The 17,156-nt window shown below is 42.5% G+C and overlaps 1 long non-coding RNA gene across 3 annotated transcripts in view; it reads right to left on the reverse strand.

Annotated features, from left to right (window-relative positions):
* Positions 1-4,799: 4,799 nt before the first annotated feature.
* Positions 4,800-17,156, reverse strand: part of LOC141930857 (uncharacterized) — a 67,814-nt gene continuing 55,457 nt past the window's right edge. For all 3 annotated transcript variants that reach the window (XR_012625412.1, XR_012625411.1, XR_012625413.1), the window contains exon 5: positions 4,800-5,076. This is a non-coding gene — a long non-coding RNA (uncharacterized LOC141930857). The remainder of the gene's footprint in view (positions 5,077-17,156) is intronic.

Below are 17,156 nucleotides of genomic sequence, written 5' to 3' on the forward strand. Positions count from 1 at the left end.
TGCAGTGTGGTGGAGCAGTTTCCTGGGCTTTCATCATGATCCGTAGTGAAGGCTCTTGGCTTCCTTTAGCCACCATCCTCAACACCATCGTTGGAGAACGTGTGCACCGACATTGCTGGTGACTAGCAGGAGGGTGCTGCAACCCTCCCAGCTGGTTTTTGAGAGCTGCCCGGCTGAGCTGATGGCTGGAGGAGGGCACTCAACACAAGTGCACTATATCTGGATGAGCCCACCAACACAACAGCTACCTAAAACACCTCCCCAAACTCCCCCAAAGGAAGTGGAGGGCTCACTCAAAGGCAGCATCTAAAAGCCTTTTGCAGTCATTAGTGCTGTCCCCTGTGCTGCAAGCTGCCTGCAGTGAGCATGTCAACATCTCTGCGACGTGCTCAGATTTCAAAGGCGGTCCTCCCAACCAGCTGCATCAGGAGAAATCGAGCAATTTTTTTAAATTTTTTTTTTTTTTGAAGATACCATGCCAAGTCTTTTGAAATGAAAGCTGGGGCAGGCCTAGTGGAGATTAATGTAGGAAAAATGCTGCTGGCTTGATAAGCCACAGATGTCTCTGAGATTTGCTGAGGCTGTTGACAGCTCGTGATGGTTTGCAGCTTGTGAGGTCCCCCTGCCCCAGGACCAATGTGCTGCATACGTGGCTGGTGGCACGGGGCAGGGTTTGGCCCAGCATGGTGGTTGGGTGAAGGGTTTGAGGAGACCTGGAAGAAAAACTGATGAGAGCTTTAGACTTGTTCTGGACCCAGACTGTTGCAGGTTTTCTGTGTGCGCTGCACCTATTTATGCAAAAGGAGTGACTTTTTTAAAAAAATACTGTCACTATTGGCAACTGTTTATATAACATCATAATGGGAAGACATGAGCTGGGGAAATGCTGTGAAAGCATAAGATGGTGGTGAAAACTCAGCTTATTGCACTGAACTTGGGGGATTGAAAAGGTGACTTATGTTGGTGGAATCATTCCTAGTGGGTAGATAGAAGCTGCGCTTGTGTTAACTCTACATACATAATTAAAACTATGGAACTTCTTTTAGAGAAGACCTTCATTGAGTCCTGTTAGGTAGTACCAGTAACACTAACAAATTGACAGCAACTTTAAGAGCATCTTCTCATCAAACACTGTCACAGGAGATGTGCAGAGTGTGACAGGAGGTCCCCCTGCAGCCTCTGAGGAAATGGGGTGGTACCTGGGTGCTTTGTTTTTAGCAAGTTACAGATGATTGCTTATATAAAAATATGAAGTTCATAATTTCTTGACACTGTCCACTCATACAGACTACATTCTTTGTGAGATGCTGCCAGTTAGGCTATTTTTGAATCAAGCTCTGTTGTCTTCATGACATCAAGTCCAAGTACTTCACTGACTCGTGGAGATGATGTACACATGAAATTATCTCTTGCACATTGTCAGTGACTTTTCATGCAGAAAACCCCTGGAGTCTTATCCTCTGCTTGGATTAACGTTCTTCGAAGCTGCATTCTTGCATGCCCTGATATTGTATGTTCAGATTTTGTTTAAACATAAAACTAATTTAATTAAATTTGCTGCTAGTTTTAATTTTGAAGTGATGCTTTTTTCATCACCTTAAAATACCTTTGCACACACTGGTGTTTATATGCAACCAATACTTTCCACATCTGAGTAACAGATTGGAATTGGTACAACCCCAATGTCCAATAAGTCTCAGGCAAATGCAGAAAACTGCTTTGCCAAAATAATTTGAACCAAAATGCATTGTTTTCCTCATGACAGCAAAGTTTTCTGTAAAATTGTGATAAACACTAGGTAAGAAAGTATATTCACATTGTCTTGAAATGGATGTAGTGATTTAAATGTAAATTTATCTATAATATGAATCTCTGCATGGCTTGTAAATGAAATAGCAAAGACTCAGGCCTTTCTGGTAATCTTTGCAATGCCATAATTTTTTACCTAGCAGCAGCCTCTATTATGTACCCAGGCTGGTAGTTTGCCTTCTGTGTAATCAACATCTCATGGTACCATTTGGAGGCCGCAGATATTTAGCATATACATTTTTATTGGGAAAACTTGTACACTGGTAGCATGCACAAGCTTTATAGAGGTAGCTAAGAAATAATTTCCGTAAATGATAGGAAAACTTTTATTCCCTGTAGTCTCAAAAGTAGCATTAATTTTAGGGGAATTTTAAAGGAAAATGGTATAAAATTTATCAACAATGTGACTTTAGTTACCCAAAATGTTTGGGTATTTGAGGAAGAAAACTTAAAATTGTTTCATTTCAATTCTTCTTTAAAGAGGTTCCAACATTTTTTGGAGTAAGGGAGAAGGATGGAGACTGCCTATGTTATATATCATATTATATATAAAATCAGCTTGATCTCATAGAGCTTTCCAATATTCTGTATTCACAATTGGGGGGGGTATAAAAAGTGTTATAGATCGTGCTTATGTGATTCTTTTTGCTCATGAGCACCCAAGAGACTGGTATCCGCAATAGTAAATACCCGATGCCATCTAGTACCATCATGGTATTGGCAAAGGAAACCCTGATATCTGAATTTGCAAAGGGGGAATGGAGACACTGCTCAAGGGAGTCCCAGAGGAGGGTGGTTTTTTTTTTGTCAGGTCTCCTCTTTGTGGCTTGTCAGTGCAAAGAAATCTTCTGTTCTTGTTGGGTTTGCAGCTCCCGTGGGGCTCTTGGTTAAGATCCACATGTTACTGTCTAAAATCCTGTTTCCTTGGGTGGCATTTAGACCTTCAGTATTCAGGACATTGTTTTCCCTTACCCAGAGGAATAAATGATTAGTTCATCCACTGTAGATTGGTGTGTGCCTCTGGAGGGAAATCCAACACTGTAATGTAAATTCAACACTAGAATTTTTGTGATGGGCAGCAGTGTAAAAATGTCCCCCTGTTTGGGATGGGAACGTGCCTCACTATCTCCAGACAAGGTTTCTTTTAGGTAGCTAGCTGTTGTGCCAAGCCAGCCTGCAACAGGGATGACTTCAGCATTGTTTATAGCTTTATTATGCAAGTCTGTAGGGTAAGATGTTAGTGCAGTTTAATGAGGCTCTAAGAAATAGAGTTTTGAGTAACACGCCTTCACTGACTTTTTGACAGACTGCTGTGCTGTAGCTGAACTATGACTTCTAAGTAGTTCTTCATGCCTTGAATGTTGTTTTCATGCTCTTAATGGTTATGTTATTTAAAACCATTATTTGGTGTTGGGTGGAATGGGTCTATAACCTGAAAATATCTTAAAGAAGCAGGTAGCTGAATAAAATTGCTTGTGAATTTCTCTTTGTGAAAATAAAAATACAAAACTTGTCGTATAAAATGTCAGAAATGGCAGTGCTACATAAAACCCCTGCAGGACTGCGGGCTTTTTTAAAAGAATAAGGGAAAAGTGTACTTTATGCCTAGGTAATTAGTGGTGTTTTACCACTGAAATGTACACCACTTGGAGGAATAGTCACCAGAGCCTTTCGCACCTGCACGGGGTATGAAATTTGAAACAATTAAAACAATATTTCTTCCTGAAAAGAAGTCTATTGTGCCTTAGCAAAAAGCATATTGCAGGAGTGAAAACAAATGTGGGGAAGCAGAATGTGTGATAAATGGAAAATGTACTGTCAAAGACTTTCTGACATATCTTTTCATTCCTGAAATTAAATATGGAATAACTTTGTGAGCAAGTGTCAATTGCAAAGCTGAATTTATTGTAGTATTCCTTGTGAAAGGCTTTTGCATTACAAGAATTGTAACAGAGAATTGTGTGATTTTGCTTGTTTTTTAAAAACAACAAAAAAAAAGGGTCTTGTGGTTGAGAACTGAAAACTAAATAGTATGGGGTTAGAAGTCATCTAAAAAATGAACTACTTGTCTGTATTCCTGCTTACCTTCTAGGTGAAAGGAACTGTAGAAGAGGGGATACCACAACAATTTTTATATTAAATATTAGTTCATTTTGTCCTGTCCTTGCTGCGCAGGTGTTCGCTCTCTGTTTCTTCAAAGGGGGGAAAAGACGACTGCAGTTTATCAGTCACTTCATTTTTACACTTGCATATTCCATGGATGTCACTAGATTCTTGTTACATTTAAAAAATTTGATATGTATCTTGAGAAAGTGAATACCTAAAGAAGAACAATCTTCTAGTAGACAGCTCCAAATGTCATCCCTGAGTGCTTGTGGAAGTATATTAAAATTATTTCTTTAGAAGAGAAAAGGAGATGAGTTGTTTGACAGAAAGAAAAAAAAAAAAAGGCATTTTACTTTCATTAGTTTTTGTTTTCATGGTCATCTTTGTACAGAAAAGATGAAAAAGCATTTAAGAAAACAAAAGCTGAAATCCTTTGCATGCAGGGTGCAAAGCAGGAGGAGCCACCTGCACTCCACGGGCACTTGGTGCCATCCCTCTCCCGCTTCCCTATTTTTGGAAGCCTCTGTAGAAGGTCAGAGGGAAACATAACCCCCAGCTCCTAAGGCAAAAGCAGCCTGGATTATCATTCATGTGAAACTAAAGACGGGGTGCTAATAGAGAGCAAATAGTTACTCCTGTTAGTATTTCCTAGATGAACGCAAGCAGCTTAAATTTCAGTTGTTCAAAATTAGTTGCTGAATTAAAAAAACTGTTTAGCTCTATTTTTTTTCCCCTTGGTCAATTGTTCATTATTTCAATCTAATGTTTGAAATCTAATCACTGTTGCTAAGAAAATATTTCAGGAAGCTACCTAGACAAAGTATTTTAATATAAATATTAACAGCTATTTGTCAATTTGATCAGAATAAATCATATATTACGCATTCACAATCATATACTTTGTTCAGTTTTAATGTGCAATTGCTGCACTTACATTAGGAAGCAATAAATAGCTATATTGATACTGTATGTGTTTTATTAGAAATAGCCATTGAAAGAAAAGCATACAGCAGATTGCAAAAGAGTTGTTTGGAAATTCCTCGTTTTCCTGGTGGTTGTCTCCTATTGAGGCTTCTTGGCTCCGGTCTCTGCGGTCAGACAGGGATGCACTGAACACAGGAGGTTGCTTCCCGTATCTGTGAGCTGTGCTGGGTTTTGTCTCTAACAAAAAAAAAAAAAAAGGGTGGGGAATTGGGATACAGGGGAGGGTCAGGGTGGGATACATGGAGGATTTGACTCAGGGTTTTGGTCCCACTACACCTGTGCCCATCCTACTCTAGCTCCAGCTTCCTAACAAGTGTGTCTTCATTAGTGCAACAGCACTGGGGAAGGGTTTTGCCTGTTGTGGCTGGGGCTGTGGTGCCCTGTGCATCCCCAGTCAGGATCGTGCCAATCAGCGGCTGTGACCCCTTTGAGAAAATCTCAGTGCATGCCTTCTCTAAGGAAAGCTGGATTTGTGTTTTCTCTTAACAATCTTTTTTTAATGTTAACTAAAATAATCAAATCTTGAAGTATATTTAGAAGCTGCATTTAAAATTCTAGTCCTGCAGGAGGGGAGAAAGTGCCAATTTTACCATTGGATGAATACCATAAACTGATTTATGGCTTCTTTTGACACTCAGTCATGCGGCAGAGGCAAAGGAGCAGCTGGTAATGCAACCAGTAAAAGTTAAAATAAAGAGGAGGAAATGCTATATAACAGAAGCAGAGGGATATTATTAGCTCCTGCACCCTGCTAGAGAAGATCCATGGAATGAGAGTTCTTTAGGAGGCCAGGGAAATTTCCCCAACACTCCTATAGTCATCTCCCACACACCAGCTTTCAGGACTGGTGTTGCCCAGTGGGAGCTGGTCTGGACCACGCTGTGCCATGACAGAGATGAAGGGCAATAGATGCGGAGAGTTGCTGGGCAATTGCACAGCTGAGTCCAATGCTTGAAGTGTGCTTTTGCTAAAAGGGACTTCTTCAGTGTATTTAAGTGTGCTGGATAAGAGATCAAAATGTCAGAAGTTGAGACAGCTTGAAGAATTAAAACTGAACTTTTTTCTGTGTGTTGCATTATCAAATTGGGCAGGACCAGGGTGACCCTTCATTTGAAGGCAGGTGGCAAAGTACAGACCTGGTGGGCAGTGACGATTGCACCTGGATTGCAATGCTCGGAGGATGCCATGTCAGTTACACATGGAAAAATCAGGATTCCTGTCCCATACAGCCCTGTCATGGGAAACGTGGGGCAGTCCCTCTCCTAACCTCACCAATGTCACTAGTAGAGCCTTGAGTCATGCTCATACATCTCTCAATGAGAAACTGCTCCAGACATTGATTGCTCTGACAGTGCAACCTCCTCCTCCTCCTATTTGACCATTTGCTTCCTAAAATGAGCCATCGACCCCCCTGAGCTCAGTAGGTGGCAAAGTGTGAGATGCTGTAATGTGTACAAATTCAAATTTCTGCAAGGAGTGAAAAGGCAAGAAAAATTAACATTAGTAATATTTAACTTTGGGAAAAAAACCCAAACCAAAACCCCACAACCTCCCATCCCAACTTTCTTAAAATAGAAAGAAGCTCTTCACGTTGGAAACTACAGAAGGAGCATTTAGAAGGGCAAAGAGAAGAATTCAAACCCTGGAAAAGGTACATGGGATACCAAATGAGGCCAAGTTTGGCTCAGGATGTTTTTTGTGACCCTTCTCTGCACATATTCCAGATGAAATTCCTCTTTCTTAAATACTGAGTTGAACCATACCCAATACACTGAAGAAGATACTGTTGACACTTGAGTAGCAGCATGAACACCTCCCTGTGCCTGCCGAGGACACCTCTTGTGGTACAGTGTAAGATCACATTCACTCTTTTCATAAGCGCATCACATTGATACTGTTAGTTATGGCAGGACCAGCTCAGGCACACAACTGCCCCTCAATCCTTTGCAGCTTTTAATGAGCTATCAAATTGTAACAATAAACTCTTTCAATTAGTTTCATGCATTTAACACTGAGTTTTACACTATGGAAAGGTCACCCTTGCTTGCATTTTTTGACTTAAGTTTAGGCAGTTTGTTGTACATAGCAGCCCCCAAATTCCTTGCTGCTAATGCTTTTCAACTTAAGTCACTGAAAGACTTTATATTTTTGTCTCAAGATAGCAAATGAAAATACTTAAAGATCTGTCCCATAGCTGTTCTTGACAATTTCTGACAGTCATTTTTCTCCAACCTCATAATTTGTTTCTCAAAACCACTAATTTCCATTTTGTCTTGGCTCAATTTCTCATGCAAATTATAGTTTCTCTGCTAATCTTTAATCTTCTTTTGAGTAGTTTCTCCTGTGTCACCATGTCAAATGGTTTATTAATGTCCAAACAGGAGATCTCTTACATCAGCTTTCTTTGATAAAAGTTTTCTAGAAGTCATTTAATTGCATACACAGAATACTTGGTAAGTTCATCTATGTTATATACTTGCTTTCCCCTTTGTCTCATCAAGCTTCTCTGTCCTTTCCTTCAAGATTTCTTCAAAAGCATTAAATACTTTAATACTTTGGAGTCATTTCTTTGAGCCCTATTTTTAAATATCGGCACTATGTTCTTGCACTGTATTCATTTTGATCAGCTGGAAGCATCTGTGACCTGGAAAACTTATCATAAATACTTACTGTAGCTCCTTCTGTCTTTCTTTCACTTCTGTGTCCGCCAACCTGGACATATTAAATTTCTTGAGTTTTGCTTCCATCTTAGTTGTGATCATCTCATATCCTCCTTGCCATTATTTATATCATCTTGATCCATCTTCAGAACTGAGGTCAAGTTCTTATTTAAAGCTGTATCTAGATCATCCTCGATCTATGTCCTATCTGTATTTTACAACACACTTTTTCTCCCTTGCTGTTCTCCTCTTATTTGTACACAGCAATCTTCTTGCTGTTTGTTCTGAAATACAACTCTTCAAACTTGCAGAATGACGTTTGTTTCAATTATATTTTAAAAATAGGATAATATTCTTTATAAATAGTGTGATATTTTTCATATACATTAAACTTTTCTAAGTCTGTTTTGTGCTTTTTTAAAAGCAAGAAAGCAAGTGTGTTATTTCTGTCATTTTAGAAAGTGAGGTATGTTTTGTTTCTCAAAAAAAAAAAAAAGCTAAAAAGGAAAAGCAAAAGCTCCCAAACTGCAGATTGAAAATTAGTTTGTCCTTAGCAAGTGAGATGGTTTTGGCAGCAATCGCACTAAACAGGGATTTTCCAATCTTGGCTGCTAACATGAGATTCCTTGTTTAGGATTACATTGCTTGTAGATTACAGAATTGGCCACAGAATAGACACACTACTCAAATGACAGATTTGTCCAACCTGTGCCGTGTTACAGGAAACGGGGCCATGTTTTGTAAACCAGAGCTAATATTTTCCATCTGTAACCAAGTACAAGACTGATGAAGGACATAAAGAATATTCTGCAGTGGAGAACAACTGGAAGAAGAAATCCCTAGTCTTTTCAAAATAAAAAATGCACTTCATTTTTATTTCTCTCCTTATAATTCATAGTATCCTGAAAATGAATGTTATTCTTCTCTAGAAAAGTGTACCTTAAACAGCCCAAAGCATCTATATGCAGACAGATTCTCCAGAGAGACTGTTGTAGCTCTTCTGCACTTTAAGACGAAATATTTCCATTTAGTAGTTGACTTTGTAACATTCCCATGAAAATGCATTGCATATGTTGTTGGGCAAAATGTCAGAGATGGGTCAGTTATGATGTGCTTTCTGCCCCCCTCCTTCCTACAGGACTGAACAGGCTCTGCCAAATTTGATTTATTTTCTAGCATACCCAAACTTATACATGTTATGAGAAAACCAGGACTCCTACTCCTGCTTTACCCTGGCAATCCCCACTGAATGTGACAAATCTAGAAATGAAGTGGTAGATACTGGCCATAAAGAGCCGCTGCTTTCTCACACGAAGAATGAGCAATGGTGAAATATTTCACGTGTTCACTTCCACAAATGCCTTAGTACTTGGGGACAGCCAACTTTTGGTAATTGTTAATAGATATTTAGGTTATCATAGTGCTAAAAGGTCCCATTGAAGTACAGCTTCCCATTTGGGGAGGGGGGAGATGGGCCCTTCTAAACCACTGAAGAGATATCCGCATTGAAGCTGCTCCTTTTTGATAGTCAGTGGACAGAAATAACAATGCATCTCTTCCTGGAACAGGTATTGCCAGCAGGCTGGGTGAATCCTGCCCTCAGCTGGCCACTTCTTTTCCCTGATAGCAGCAGCAGAGCTGCAGGTGTTTACACTGTATGTCCCTGATCCTCAGAGTTGCTGAGCATCTTGCAGCCTGGAAGCGTAACATGTGAATACCCATCCCGAGGGAAGAGCTCCGTGTTGTGGATCGGGAGCTGAGCTATGGGCAGGTAGATGGACCTGTTCCTCCGTGCCCCCAGCCTTTACCTCATGGTGCACTAATGCCCTGAGTCCCTGTATGACGTGTTACAGTCTGTAAATGGATTGGTGGTGGATAAACTTGTGTCTTTGGCTAGCTGTTGGGTTGTGGGCCATCTAGTGTTCCTTGTTCCCTTTGAACAAAAAGGTAACAGTGACAATTTGAGATGTTTTCCTGGTTTGTCCTTGCTAGAGGAGAGCTTGTTTGGGAGATGGTGTTGAATTTTCAAAACTGGTTGAGAAAAGGGGAGGCTCTGGCTGGGATGGTGGCAAGGGTAGTTTTCTGTCAGGAGCTCTCACTGAATTCATCATGTGTGGACCAAGTGTGCGTGGACAGGAGTTCACAGTTGCAAGGCTGAAATCATGTTTTAGAAGATAGGGTGAGAAGTGGCAGTGTGAAAGTGAGAGCTGTGTAAGATCCAAAAAAAAAAAAAAAGATGATGGCCCTCAGTGGATGATAGCAGGGTGCAAGAGGGAAGACGTTTGCCAGGCTGGGACTTCCAGGGTGCTGAGGTGGTGTACTCAGGAAATGATGCTGGTTTTGTGCAGAACAGATGGCCACAAAAGTTTCACATTTGTGGAAGGAGATTTCTAAAAAGGTAGACTTTGGCTCGAAGTATTTCTCTTAAGGTTGTGGTGCCTGCTGCAGTCATGGGGCTGTGTGTTAACCACAGTGTGAAAAGTGCTCTATGTATAAAGCAAATAGTTCTCTGCCCAGTTGTATTCAATAGCAGTGACTGTGCAAAGCCTGTGAGTGGCGCTTTTTTTTCCCCATAAAGACTGTCACTCCTGTAAACTGTTGCACACATTTCCACCCTAATTTCCATCTGCACAGAGTAGCACGTGGCTAATCTAGGACTCTGGTGGAGGCGTACAAATATTTTAAAGTGCTCCTAGAAAGGAGGTTTTATGTATAGAGATTAGTAAATCACTGGGGGGAAATGCAACTCAGTTATGTGTTTCAAAAGAAGTAAAGTAGCAGAGGTGTTTTTTAACCAGACAATGGATCCAGCTGTAAAATTTCAGTTAGTAACCATGTATTTCTAATATACAGAGACACAACTTCTCAGTGCTTGTACAACACATAGGTACTTTCAAGTAAAGTTTAGTATCAAACAAAATGGTTTTCTCATACTGAGTAACAAACTTTTCCAAGAGGAAACAGCTTGTAGGGATGTTACAGTCCCAGCCTTCAGTAGGCTATATAACAGAACTATTGGTACCCTCTCAAATGGTAACAGTATTAGGGACTGTTCCTTCAAAGAAGCTGTCAATCCCACTTTAGGTAGTCAGTGTCTTATTAAAATAATGATGGAAAAAATTAGAGACTGTGATTAGGAGGTGGTTCATCTGGGGAAATGGGTACCTGCTTAAGATAACTTGTTCCAAACTGGGAGTCTGTGCTAGTCTTATTGTAAACTAAGACTCTGAGCCATGGTCTGGGACATACTGTGATATTTGCAACTACAATTCAAGTGAGTGAATACTAAAATTCAAATTAGCCTTAGTTTGAGGTGTCTAGCTATAAAGGGGGGTCAGGGGTTGGTTTCTTCTGCATTTTCATCTGGTAAGAGCAAGAAAAGTTTTTCCAAGTTAAGTCCTGATTTTGCTTTAGAATGGGGTTTAGGATTGGGCCAAAAAGGAGGTGTACTTGTGTATTTGGTAATATTCTTCTAGAGTGAACACTGGTATTGTTTTAATGTAATACCTTCTTCACCTTGTGAAGCAATAATCATTGATGCTTGGTATTGCTTTTGCTAAGGTTAAGTCTAGAGTTCAAGCTTTGATTAGGTCTGATTTGAGAAACAGAGAAGCCTCATTATCAATAGTTCATGTTAATCACAGGGAGAGGGAACAGCAGAGCTGTGTACCATTTCCCACACTTTTAGCCAGGAGGAAGTGAAAGAAGCAGCACTTTGGTGGTTGCTGTGTGGGGATGAAATTAAGTTTGAAATTGGAGAACTTGTTTGACCTAGGTAAAAGAGACACACAATAAAGCTAATCCTCCCAAAACGAGAGCTGGTGTTTGAATTGCTGAATACTGCCTTGCTCTTTCAAAGCAGGTCATGGACAACTGGCTATCTCGATTCACTGGCTCAGGGGAGTAGTGTTTTTTCTGGCTGGTTCAGATGAAGCTGGTTGCAAGTCTGCAGTCTTACGCCACTTTTGGCCAGGCAGTTTAAGGGCAGACATTAGCTGTCCCATGCACAGGCTGCTCCTCTTGTCTGGTAGGCTGCACTTGATTTTAAGATCAGTAAGAAAGTTGGGAAATAGTGTGGTTTCAGAAAAATAGAGGTAGCTAAGCCTATATAACTCTTAATGTTTGCAGCTACAAGATAAAGGCCAGCTTTAGCAGACACATACTTTTCTGTTCAGCATTTGCCAGAAATACCCATGGTGATTGTGGCTTTACGAGTAGAATTGGAGCTAGATTTACAGCTGTCAGCACAGGGGATTCAAACACACATTTATTGTAGGAACATAGTTCTGTATAGGTAGGACGAGAGCTGGCACTTGCAGGAACCTGTTCCTCTTTGGAGTAGGGTTAAGGTTTAGTTTTCCTAAACTGAACTAAATACTTCTGTAGTATTAAGGCAGTGGTTAGTGCTGAGATGGAGACTAGCTCAGGAAAGCCAAGGCTGTTGGTTCAGTTCTTGGATCCTTGTACTTTAGTCAAAGTCAGATGCGGAAAAGGAGAATGTTTTATGGTGTCCACTGTTGGTCAGGGATATGCCATCTTGTTAAATAGAGCCAGCCTTGCAGCTCCCACTGCCAGGACCCCAGCTGGTCCCTGTAACTGGCTTGCTAGTTTTGAATCAAGAATGAGTTACCAAAGGCTAGAACTAGTGACAGCTAAGGATGGAGGTTAGCGGTGGGATTGAAGACTTGCTTCTGCCTTTCAGGTTTGGGCTGGAAGCTGGGCCTGGATGTGTGGTTGTCTATGACTCATCCTGGGGCAGTGCTTGCAGGTGGGATTAACACCAGATTAAGTAAAAATATGGGACCAGAAGGAATTAAACACCTTATTTGTTCAGTTCTCCCCACTGTTTCCCATTTTGGGAAATTTACTTTTCAGCTTGTGTCCAACTCGCTTGGGAAGGTCCTTTTGTGGGTGATACGTGAATCTCTGAGCACAGCTCTGACCCTTTACATTTCTTTTCAATGGTAAATTGTTATTTATAGCAAGGAGTTTGACAGAGGCTGTGGAATTACTGGCTGTATGCTTTATAAAGCAAGCCAAATGAGGAACAAAAATAATTCGGATTCAAATTCTTCTAATCCCAAGCTCTGCATTAGCTTTGCTGCTATTCATGGGATCCATAAAAATGTGCATTAAAGCCTTTCAGATTTGTTCAGTTCTTCTGTTATCTTGCATAATTTGGACCTTTAGTCCAGTTAAACCCTGGAAAAATAAGAACTTGGTATATCTGGAAATTTGATAGCAGATATGGAAGAAGATGGTACATAAACTGTTAAATTGCTGCCATGTGAGGACATGGACAGGAGGAATATGTGGACCAAAGGGGGACTGTGGTGTTGCCATGTGGGAAAAGCTGTTGTGTTTTGCGGAGTGTTCCTCCAGGAGGGGGAATGACCTGGGATGCCCTGGAGACATACCTGGGCACTGTGTTGGAGTCATGCACAAACACGTGGCAAGAGAGTGACTTGCACTTGGCCCTGATGGTTTGCTTTTCCATTTGCACAGCAAGTAGGTTGGTCACTGTGCTGGCAAATTAAGAGGCTGTCATCTTCTGTGGCACAAGAGTGAGTTCCTGGGGCTAGGAAAGGCAGTGAGAGGGCAGTAAGAAAACCTGTGGCCAGATGGGATTGTAAACTACTGGGAAAACACTAGGGAAGAATGGGGAAAGCAGTTGTAATAGTTGTAAAAATTATCTGCATCAAACTATATGTATCTTGGTGTAGTGAAAAGCTTTGGCAGTGCTTTGTGAAGGTCTGCAGTGAAGTGTGAGCAGATGAAGACTAGAAGCAATCATGTTAAATGATCATGAGGCTTTACCCTTCCAAATGTTTATGTAGGACAGCTTGTGTTGTCCCTTTTTTGATCACCTGCTTGCTGCTGGGTATTTTCCCTTTCCTCCATGGACTTCAATGGAGCAGCAGGCTAATAAAGGACTGGATTTCTTTTCCTCCTCTGTTCTGCTAATACCTGTTAGGAAGATGACTTAAATGTCCTGGCAAGCAGATCTGAAGCGTGTCCCTGAGCTTTTGGGAGACCTAGTGAGGGTCCCTGCATTGTGCAACCTTCACTCCCAGGGGTCCTGTCAGACTAGAAATGTGAGTTTTGGTGTTGCCAAAAGGTGAGAAAGATCAGTAATTAGTTAATTTCCTCATAAACACCAAACTTGCTCAGCCCTGCATGTTATGGTGGATTATACCCAGGTCCATGGTGAGCCTGGGCTTTCCCAGTCCATCCTGTCCTCCAGCGTCTTTGCTGTGCGGTTAGACAGCCCTGGGCTGGATGTGTTCAGCCAGAAGGTCCTGGGGGCCATTCCCCCAGTCTCCCTGTGGGACACATCATCCACTTGTTCCTCACCATGGGGGACACTCCTGGAGGCTGATATTTCATATTGCCACGTTGCCACAACCCTCCATGACAAGGAGAAAATTTCAGTCACTTGCCTCATTGGGTTGCAAATGTTTGAATACCGCAACTAATAGCCTGGGTAAGTGAAAGATTAATTTCTATACCACCTGGCAGCAAGCTGTGGATTAGGCTGTTGTCCCTCGTGTGGGTTTAATGTTGGAGGAATGGGGCATTCGAGTACCCAAACAATTGGCCTCTTGTTTAAACAATGAGCTTCTCGGTCTTGTTAGCCAGCGCTCTTAAATTTTCATTTTATCCTGGTATGCAGGCTTGTGTGATGTGGAGAATTGCTTCAGCACAGAAAGACTGCAAACCTGTTCAGTTAAAGGAAATGCTCAGATCCAGCTGTTGGCGTCCCATGAATGCCAGTGCTCCTTGCAGAGTAAATAAGACTGACACACTCTGCCCTTGGAACAGATATGATGATTTGTGCCTTAATTCTCCTGAAAAAAAGAGCCTTTGTTGGGGAAGGACGGTTGGGGGGAAGGGGTGGAATGCTAAGCTTGGTGCAGAAAATGCTCAGTGCGACAAAGTCTTCTGCAGATAACAGTGAGGTCTCTATAGCATGAGCCTAGTAACAAGGCGCTGTAAGAAGCACGTACAGTACAAGCTCCTGTTACAGCTATAGAATTGTCTTGTAAATTTTGAATGCTTTCCTCTAGTGGAAGAGCATATGGTACGGAGTAACTTAGCCTGTTTCTTGGAAGTGAAGGCAGAGGGTAACAAGCATAGCAGTGGTATGCATGCACTGGCTGGGTGTGCAGGACCCTACTCAGCACCATTTATGTCTGGCTTTTCAATTGCCTTGGTTTTGGTGACATGTTGCTGCACTCAGTTGTGTGTGACAGGATTGCTTGGGCAGCATTAGATGGTCAGTTGGTTATGTCAGACGTCTTAGTATGGGTCAGGAAAAAGTATGGGGATGTGTACAACAGATTTGGTATATTTACACATATAAAGGTCTGCAGCAGTTTCAGTGCAGAAGATGGAGTGGCTGTTGGGTCAAAGCTTTGCGGCTTTTCTAATGCATGACACTTGTTTCAGGCAGCAGCTGAGCCCACAGCCTATCTGCAAGGAGTTTCACTGAAGAAATCCCCTCTGCAGGGGCCCAGCAGCCCAAATCAGCCTTTTCTGCAGGATAGTGAAGCACTGGAAGACTGTTGAAGGAAACTGTTACCAGGGGGTTAGTCTTGCTCTTTTTAAGTGAGGTATGAGTAGCATCCCTTGTCCCGCCTTCATTTATTATTATTGTGTATATTTATATATGTGTGTATTTTAAATATACATTACTAATAACACATTGAAAGAGCTGCTTTGTAAATCAAAAAGAAATACTTCTACCCTTCAGCCTGATATGATGTATAGAGGGTTTTCTTTCAGATAAGTTAAAATGGCAAAAAGAGAGGAGGTGTGGTCCAGTTGATGAGGTGGTAAAATCAGAGTTGGGACACTTAAGGTGAGTGGCCTGAAAACAAGCCTGCCTGAAAGTGCCTGCCAGCACTGTTCAGATCAACTATTATTGCACAAGAACATAGGGTAAACACTCAGAAGCATCCACATGACTTCACTGAGTTTTTGGTTCCTGACTAGTGTAGATACTTTGAAGACTTCTCTCACAGCAGGCTAGCAGCCTGACACTACCCTTAGATGAAGTTACAAAGCAGTACAGGAAGTGTCTAACCCTTAATCCTGCTTTGAATTTAGGTGGCTGCAGATGTGCTGCCAGGAGGACAAAGAGCAGGAGGCTCAGCCCCAGGAGCTCCAGTTCTTGGCCACCACACCTGGACATTGCCCCTGGCCTGCACCTTCACCTGTGGGACAGACCATGGCTCATCAGGTGCATCTTGCTGTAGCAGACACCTGCTGCAGGGCACAGAGGGAGTGTTACCCCCCCACCTCCCTTGACAGGGCTTCACTCCACATAGAGCAGGGCTGTGTGGTGAGGGGGAGGGGGGGACACAACCCTTCCAGCCTTGAAAAACACTAGTGGGGCTGCAGACAGGCTCCTGTTGCACAGCAGCCAGACTGGCTGGCACCCCAAGAGGGTTCTTCATCCCCAGACAGCTGCAGCCAGCCCTGACACCACCCTGGCTGGGCAGGAGGGAGGGGAGGCCCCAGGGCAGCTGCAGGGGAACCTCAGTGGCACCCAGGATACCTCTTCATGTGCCACACAAACCACTCATGCTCCAGCTGTGAGCCACAAAACAGACCCCCTCACACCTGTGAAACAAAACCCAGTAGTGTGCAGTCCTTATGCATCACCCCCATGACAAACAACGAGGATCTAAACCACACCAGTGACACACAGTGGAGACAGGACATGTGTGCTACTCCTGCAGTGTACACAAGTCACAAAACCAGGGGATCATGAGTGTGCTGTGTGTGCCCCACACCACCTCTGAAATGTGAAATATTTCATCCAAGCAGGCTGGTTAACAACACCCTCTCCCCTTTCAGGAGAGCCAGAGACACACTCTGCCCCCCTCAGCTGCCATTACCTCCATAGAAGCAAGTCCAAGGTAGCTCCCACGCAACTCACTGTGCTTGGGCTGTGGCACAGCAGATGCTCAGCCATGAGAGAGTGAGCTGCTGCTCTGTGTAACCCAGCTCCCTCCTGCCACAGTGTGTTTCAGCTGTGAGTGTGCCTCAGCAGGAATGCTGCAGGACAGTGCTCCTGACTGCTAAGCAGAGCTTTGAGTCAAGAGTCTGATCACACAACACCTTCCTTCTCCCTGGGGGCACATGCCAGCATTTTTATCCTCTCCTGGTAGGGGGTAACAAACCATATTTTTATTGAGTCTGGAGAGAGTGAAGTGCCAGGATTGCTGTGGTGGAAGCCTGTGCTTTAAAAAGCCAAGAGGTATTAAACACTCTAAGCTGCTGTCCATTCTGCCATGCTGGGGCTGAGGAGGCCAGGAGCCACACAAGCTGCCTCCCACTGAAAACCTTCAAGTGCAGTAAATCTAGATGCTTTCCCTGTGCAGTTTCTGGCTCCAGCATCCCTGTTTGAGATGCCCCCATTACAAAAGACTCATGAAGCCATTACATTTTGGTTATCTAAAATGAATTTCAGTTACAATACTTCTCAAAGTTTGAAGAGAAGGTACCCATGTGCCAGCCACAGCACTTGCCAGTTACTGCTTATGCAGCATAAGGGAGCACTGCTGTCAGACACCAGTCAAATCCAGCACA

The sequence above is a fragment of the Strix aluco genome, chromosome 16 (genome assembly GCF_031877795.1).
Source record: "Strix aluco isolate bStrAlu1 chromosome 16, bStrAlu1.hap1, whole genome shotgun sequence".
Taxonomy (NCBI): domain Eukaryota; kingdom Metazoa; phylum Chordata; class Aves; order Strigiformes; family Strigidae; genus Strix; species Strix aluco.